Source organism: Mercurialis annua, linkage group LG1-X (assembly GCF_937616625.2).
Source record: "Mercurialis annua linkage group LG1-X, ddMerAnnu1.2, whole genome shotgun sequence".
NCBI lineage: Eukaryota > Viridiplantae > Streptophyta > Magnoliopsida > Malpighiales > Euphorbiaceae > Mercurialis > Mercurialis annua.
In genome coordinates this window covers 47,331,647-47,340,116 of record NC_065570.1, presented here as the reverse complement: position 1 = coordinate 47,340,116, position 8,470 = coordinate 47,331,647, and positions in this window count along the sequence as shown.

The following is an 8,470-nucleotide window of genomic DNA, read 5'->3' as shown; positions in this document are numbered from 1 at the left end:
ACAAAAGCTTACCAATTTCTGGAAAAACTTTAGAAGGAAGGATGGCAGCAATTTTTCAGAGAATAATTAAGAATATGACGGGTAGGGTTTACTTGCAGTGTGGGGAAACGATTTAGGTTTAGAAAAGTAGGTATTTATAGGGTAGAATCGTAATGAGACAAGGAAGTAAACACGAGCCAAAACAAGGCTATGTGGCATGATGCTGGTCTCGAACGAGACCAGCATAAATTACTGAGGTCTCGTTCGAGACCCTGCTAGTCTCGAACAAGACCAGCAAAATTTCTGAAGTCTCGTTCGAGATTCTGTTGGTCTCGAACGAGACCCATCGTGATAATTCAGGTCTCATTTTGAGACCTGAGTTATACACACGTGGTTGAACCACTTGGTTGAACCACAAACCAAAGGATTTTTAATCGAACCTATAGTCGACCCAATCACAAATCAAACCACAAATCGAACCACCAAACCGAAAATGTCCCGAATTATTACCGGAAACCGATCAGAAAATTTTAAAATTTTATGGGGTATTACAGGTACGACCATACCCATACCCTAACGCCGGTCGCGATCTGTGAAAACGGGTCGTGACAGCTAAACCATTAGAAATTTTTTTAGCGATGGATTAATCCGTCCTTAAGTCTGCCCCTATTTAACTACGGATTTAGCCGTTGCTAGGGGTATCAAAATGGGTCATGACATGATTAGCCTAACACGTAAATTTGGCGAATCCGGGTTGCGCCTTAGCGGATTCGTATCATAAACATGTCACCCTTTTATGACACGAAATAAATGGGTCGTGTCACAGGTTGACTCGCGAACCCATTTAACCCGCCTAAGCTGTTTATAAATTAGTTACAATTTCATAAAATAAAAAAATAAAATTTTAAATTAATAAAATATAACTATATTAATTTATAATATATAAAAAATTATAATTAGAGCATTAATTGATAATTTTTAGGTTATGGGCTGTGTTAGTCGTGTCGTGTAATTATGATAATCGTGTTACCCGTTTATTTTAACTTGTTAATTGTGTCGTGTCATGTTTCTCGTTTAAAATTCGTGTCATGTTAGGGTTAAAGGTTTTGACACGATTAGTTAAACGGGCGTGTTGACCCTTATCATGTCAATAGAGTAGGTCGACGCAGCACATTTACAACCCGCCAACCCATTTTGACACCCCTAGCCGCCGCCAAATTGGCGATAATCTGTCGCCAATTCCCTTGCGGGTCATCTCTAATAGCGTCGTCCAAAACCGTCATTACCGACGGCCTCTATGAAATTTGCGACGGACCGATCTTCTCATCGCTAAAACAATTAGCGATAAGAAAAATGCCGACAGATCAAATCTGTCAGCTATCCGTTGCTAATTATTTTAGCGATGGATTTTGCGGGTTAAGCAACGGAAAAATTTGTCGCTGAACCCTTGATTTCTAGTAGTGGATTACTTAGGATCAGCTTGCGAATTTAAGGCACCATAGTGAAATCATTACGAATGGTTGGTTTAAAACTAGGTTTTTTCTTAAATGGATAAGCGACGATTATTGGTTTGACTCAAGAAACTTGATTCCCATAATGCACTTAGATTTTCAAATTTGTATTTTAAAGTCAAATGTATCATTTTAGTCAATTAGGTCCCTAAATATGTCTCGGGGTCAGATAAGTCTGTGTTTTAGGTATACAATTTTGTGGTTAACTTGACCTAAATTAAAAGAGTTTGGAGACCTAATTAACTGATAAAATTAAATATGAGTTAAAATGACTTATTGGACTCTAAAAATACAAGTTCGGAATTTAATAAATGAAAAAATTTAAAATGTATCTCTTTGACACCGAGACACAAATTTGAATACTCGTATGTTTTCTTTATTAAACTCACTCGTAAGGACAATTATTAAAGATTTTTTTAAAATGTGTATCATGATTTAATTAGTCATAAATTTTAAAGGATCATTACTACTATATTTTTATGAATGATAAAACAATATTTTAAAGAGCAATTAAGTTAAATTAAGAACAAACTACTTAGAGGCCCCTGAAGTGTACCATAATTAACAGTTTGGTACCCCTTGTTTCAAAAGTCTACTTAATGGTCTTTCAGTTTTAATTCCGTTAACTGAGAGATCATTCTGTTAATTTGAGGGATCAAATCGTTTAACGGATTGAAATTTGGGTACTAAATCGTTTAAAAGTGAGGGTCCAAATCATTTTATAAATTTAAAAGTGAAGGACCAAAATCGTTCACAAAATTAAAAATGGGGTAGCAAATCGTTTGAAAATAAGTGTCGAAATTAACGGACGGACTTAATAGTTAACGGAAGTAAAACTGAGGGACTATTAAGTAGACTTTTGAAATAAGAGGTAACAAACTGTTAATTATGATATAACTCAAGGATTTTAGCGTAATTTGCTCTTCAATTAATTAGTCTTTTATTTTTAAATATGAAAAAGTAATCGAAAATTGAGTTCTCTTAATATTCCTTATCTTTTTCTTATATGTTTTTCTTTTAGGTTCTTTTCACCTTTCCTAAGATATATAAACTATAACTCTACAACAAGAAGTTACTTTAATTTCTATATACTTCCATACTTCATAATTTGTAACTCTTGAGAGGCACGCAATCTACTACATGTATGAACATTTAATTTGTCACTTTGTATTCTGATAATGTTTTTTAGTTAAAATTATTAGTTAGCATTAATAATATGATATTTAGTTTTTAATTTTAGAAAAGGGTTAATGTCATAAAAAATCATCAACTTTACATGTTTTTTCATTTTAATCACGTAGTTTAATTTTTTTCATTTTCATGCACGAACTACCACTTTTTCTCAAATTCATGCACGGTGCTGAGGTGTCACGACTCCAATGGTGTAATTCGCTGAGGTGGAGGTCAATTTACACCAATGAATGAGTGTCACCTCAACACCGTGCATGAATTTAGAAAAAAGTCGTAGTTCGTGTATGAAAATGAGAAAATTTAAACTACGTGATTAAAATGAGAAAACGTGTAAAGTTCGTGATTTTTTTTTATTAACTCTTTAGAAAATTATTATGATAAAATTAAAAGAATTATAAAAGTAATAATTCTTAGTTTTAATTGCAAATATAAATTAAAACACCACTCTTTTTAACTTTAAAATTTGAACCAGTATTTTAAAAATGGGACCCGCCGGTGAAATTTGATTAAAATGGGAACCGGCTGGTGGCCACAAAAATGCAAAAAACCAGAAATTTGGTCGGACTAGAAAAAACTTGATTGAATCGAAAAAAAATTAATAGTTAAACCAACGGTTGAATTGGTAAACCGTTGATCGAACCGGACGGACGACGGAAATTAGCGACAGAAAATTTTATCGCTAAATATCTAAATCGCTATCATCTTGTGTCTAGCTTATGTATCTGCTGGAAAATTATCATTAGCTGATGTGGCTGATCATCCAGCTTCTTTATTAAAATCGGAAGCTATAACTTTATCATTATTGCTTTGAACATGTATGATCCGTCCAAAACATCCTTGCTTCCAGTGGCGGAACCAGGACTCTAACTTAGGAGGGTCGAAATTTTTACGTTCGGCTATTAAAAAAATCAAAACGGCTGTAAATATAGTGTAAATCTGTTAATTTATAGTTCTAGGGGCGGTTTTAACCGCCCCTACAATGAAAAAACCGCCCCTAACACATGTAGGGGCGGTTTCTAGGGGCGGTTATAACCGCCCCTACTAAAAAAATTAAAAATTCTATTTTTTTTTTAATTTTTTCCCGGCGAGGAGGGTCGGCCGACCCTCTTCGACCCTCCCTAGTTCCGCCCCTGCTTGCTTCTAATTAATTTTAAAATTCAACATTTTGTTAGAGGACTATTTAATATGTCTCAAATGCTCCATAATATTCCTATAAATTATTAAAAAAAATTAAAACATTTTTTATTAATTTTTATAATTAAAATTAAAACAAAATCAAATAACAAAATCCCAACATATAAAGGTAAGAAAATTTTTTATAATTGAGATTCTCTCAAGTTCATTTTGAACTTGAGGGGGTCATGTTCATGATCTACACCGCTCATTATAAAATGAACGTGTAGATCAAAAAGGTATAATTTTAATCAAATTAATCTACAATATTTATTTTATAATGAACGTTATAGATCGTCAACGTGACCCCTCAAGTTCAATTTGAACTTGAGAGAATTCCAATTTAATTTCTATAGTGGGGTTTGAGTATTCTTAGATGCCTTATTGCTCATTTTCTATTACTTATCTTGATTTGCTGCTTTTTTTTTAGAATAATAAAAATTTCATTAATAGAGAAATAAAAATACAACTTGATCAAATATTGAATATATCAATATATTCAAGACGTACAATAATCGTATTAACAGAGCTCTTTGAATATGCAATTCGGCGATCCGTCCGCTCCAGTCGAAAGTTATTTTAAACCCCAATTATCATTTTCTATTACTTATCTTGATTTGCTGCTTTTTGTGAAACAGGTTAAGAGCATTGTTTGTGGCGACCGGTTGTTTCTAATTTCAATGCTCGTCGTTACCCTGAACTCTTTGAATTTTAATTGAAAAAATATTAAAATTATTTCTATCAATATTTACAAACAAAGTTAGTTACTAATGATGTGCTAACTGATTAATTATAAGAAAAAATACACTTTAGTACCACATGGCTTATCACAAAAAAATATACAAATCTAATTTTTAACTTAAGTCACCTGTTTATTCATCAAACTTGTTTCTTCTCATTACTATTTTTACTTTATACAAAGTATGTATGATAAAAAAAAAGTTATTAACTATAAATAGCTAATTATGCATTGATTGATAATATGTGAAATAGAAAAAGTGCATCAAAATCAGATTAGAAAAATCAAACAAATTAATTGAATACTTTATTACAAAACATAAGCATCACATTTAAATATGAGATTTTTGATATTAAACAAAACCTCAACCATATTCAATAAATAAAAATTAAAAGTAAATAAAATATCCAAAAACAAATTTAAAATTCATAAATTAGCATCATGAACACGGATTGACTTGGCCACATTTGGTAGGGATTTGCATAGCCTTTTGAATGTCAACAGCATACAAACGCAATGTAAATTTAAATTTACAAAGACATTGCAAGTCGGCTTCTTGAATGTTAAGGCAACATTGCGTGGTGGGATCTCCATCAACAGCGGAAAGGCATTCGCTCATTAATGGTATACTAGTATTACATATACCTTCGACTCTTCCTCCATTTATCATCACAGTCATCAACATCACCGCAATCCACATTGCCAATACGTTGTTGCGACCCATTTTATTTGTTTTAAGTTTATGTAGGTGATGAATGCTTGTTGAAGTTACACAAAAATCAGGTCTAATATATAGTGAAAATAATATAGGGTTGTTATCAATTGAATGGTCGGTCCTATTAATTTAAATCAAATGGTTTGATTATAACTGTAGTTGGTTAAAAGAGAATTGACCAAATTTGAGACCTAATCAACCATAATTTATTTAACTTTACTTACAAGGTAAAAGCAAATAAAAAAATTAGTTGCAAGGTAACACAAATAAATTAAAGCCGTTTTCCCATTTATTCAGGAAAAAAACGTTATTTTCTTTCAACAAGTTTAACAACAATTACCAAAAATTTCAAAGGGTTTGTTGTCTAGTACATCATTTTAGGTATTTCAACAAAAAAGTTGAGGTTAGTAAAACATTTTCTATTGTAGTCTTCTTGTTAACCATGTAGCTAACGAAAAGGATTGAAAAACCAACAAAAGATGGCTACTGTTTTCATTACAAATGCATAGACTAATCTGGGAATGCAAGTTTTATTAGTCTATGTTATATATTAGTTTTACTCTAACAGGATTAGCTGTTTCATATGTCGCATATATTAATTATACATGTTTAAAATTTATTTAAATTTAGTTAAATTAATAAAGAATTTAAATAAGTTTTAATTGATTATGATTTTTCGTTAGTTTTAAAATAAAGGACTTATTTATATTTTTCTAAATGGAAATGAATTTAATTTTATCTTTAAACATGGTTAATTGAATGGTTTCATCATTTAAGTAAAAACATTGACAAAAATTAAAAAAATGGAGTACAATTAAAACGATAAAATGCAAAATTGGGTAAAATTGACAAGTTTTCACATCAAGATAGGATCAAAAAGGGGCTATAAAGTCGGGGTGTTTTATGCCTAAAGTTTAATGATTAAAATGAAAAAAAAAAATCAGTAACTATCAGAATTAATTACTCACACTGAACCGCTATAAGTCTGTACCTTGAAACGGTTTCCACACTACGAACTTCCAAACTCCGCAACAATAATTGTTAATAAGATTCTAGCAAAAATTGGCAATTCGCAGTTTTAGTTTCCTCCAAATTCCACGTATCAGCTATCTCAGGATTAACATGCCCAGTGCTGAGAGGACATAACTGTAGCAAAATTATGTGGTCCGGACTAAAATCGGGATGTTTTGAAAATTTAAACAGAATAAATACTTCTGCTAAACATTTAGATGTTACTGGTGATTTGACTTAGTTTTTTATACTAGTTTCGCAATACGTACTATGCACGTGGCTCGTAACGTAACTACTCAATGAACAAATTAGTAAGTTTATTATAATTATATTAATTTTTTTATTTATAATTAATATTAAATTAGTTAAGAATTTTTGTAAAAGTAAATATAATATATTCAGATTTTTTTTTATACTGAATTTATTCTTCCTTTGATTTTATAATAACCATAATTAAATAATTAACTTAATTTTATTAATAATATTTTTAAAAATAATAAAATGAAAATTAAAATAATAATATATCGACCAAATGCAGTATTTTAATTTTGTAATTCAATCAAACTAAAAGATAGATATTCCTACTAATTTGGAGAAAATTTAGTTATTTTCTACATACTAAAAACTAAATTGGAGATAATTTAGCTACCTATTCTAATTAGGACTTTAATTACAATAATGATTAATTAAATAACTAATTAGTTAATGACTATAAAACCTTAATTTAGTATTAAACTGAAAAGGACTATTCGGTAAATTTGCCTGTCCCCCCTTCCATCCGTGCTTTTATATATAGTATAGATGTAAAAGAAAGGAGATAACAGTAATCATTTAATTGTTGCAAATAATCAATTTGCAAAAAGTTAGAAATTTTTAATTTTGCGAACTTTTTGTTTTATGAATTTAATTTTATAATTTTTTTTAAAATACTAGTGTCGCTTTACGTGTTTCACATGTGGCTCGTAGTGTGACTTGTCAATTTATCAAAATAAAATTTGAAAAAATAGTTAATTGGAATAGTTTATCTCATTAAATACTTGGTCTAATGTCTTAAAAAACTCCGACCTTTTAGCCCCTTTTCAATCATACCCTGACGTTGAAAATTTGTCAATTTTACCCTATTTTGCATTTTTGTGTTTCAATTGTACCCTGAAAAATTAAATTAACGTCTTTTTCGTTTGGTAATTTGTTTAAAACATTCTCCATGTCTAGCATATATTAATTATACGTTTTTAAAATTTATTTAAATTTAGTTAAATTAATTAAGAATTTAAGTTAGTGTTAATATGATTATGGTTTTTAGTTAGTTTTTAAAAATAAAGGACTTATTTGTACTTTTTTGAATAAAAAAGAATTTAATTTCATGTTTAAACTTAGTTAATTGAATGATTTCATCATTTAAGTTCAAAAATTAACAAAAATTAAAAAATTAGGGTACAATTGAAAACGGAAAATTTAAAAGTGGGTAAAATTGACAAATTTTCAACGTCGGGGTGGAATTGAAAAGAAAAATAAAGGTGAGGGTTTTTTGAGTGATTAGGCCTAAATACTTTAGATGACTGTTTTAATTATTTAAAACAAATTAATTGGTACTCAAATTTTGTAATTATAGAAAATTTTAATAGAAAATGTAAAATAAAAATTAAAATAGTAGTTCATTGAAATAGTTTGTCTTATTTAGAATTCTATACGATTATAAAATAATTAAAATAGCAATCATTAAATAGCCAAAGTAATTTTTTTTTGTCGATCACCAAAAACGAACAACTATTATTGCTTAGAGATACACCAAACAACGAAGCCTAAACATGCTTGCAACTGGGAAAACACAGGCCAGCTCCTAAACAAGCTAGCAGACAAAACAACAAACTCCTTAGACTCTAGCATCTCAACTCAATGTCATTTTTAATCTTGCTGAAAACCTGCTCACTTGTATGTCATTTGTTGTTAAACACTAAATCGTTTATGGCTGCCCAAATATGGTAGACACACGCACAAAGACCCAATTTTCTGGTTTTAACAGTCTTGGATTTCCCTTTAGTCCTTTTAGTGAAGAAACTAATTTCCCTCCTCCAACTGACAGGGCTTTCAATGAACCCCAGGTGACCAAGAACTCTCCTCCAAATATCAGAGGAGTAAGAACAGCCAAAG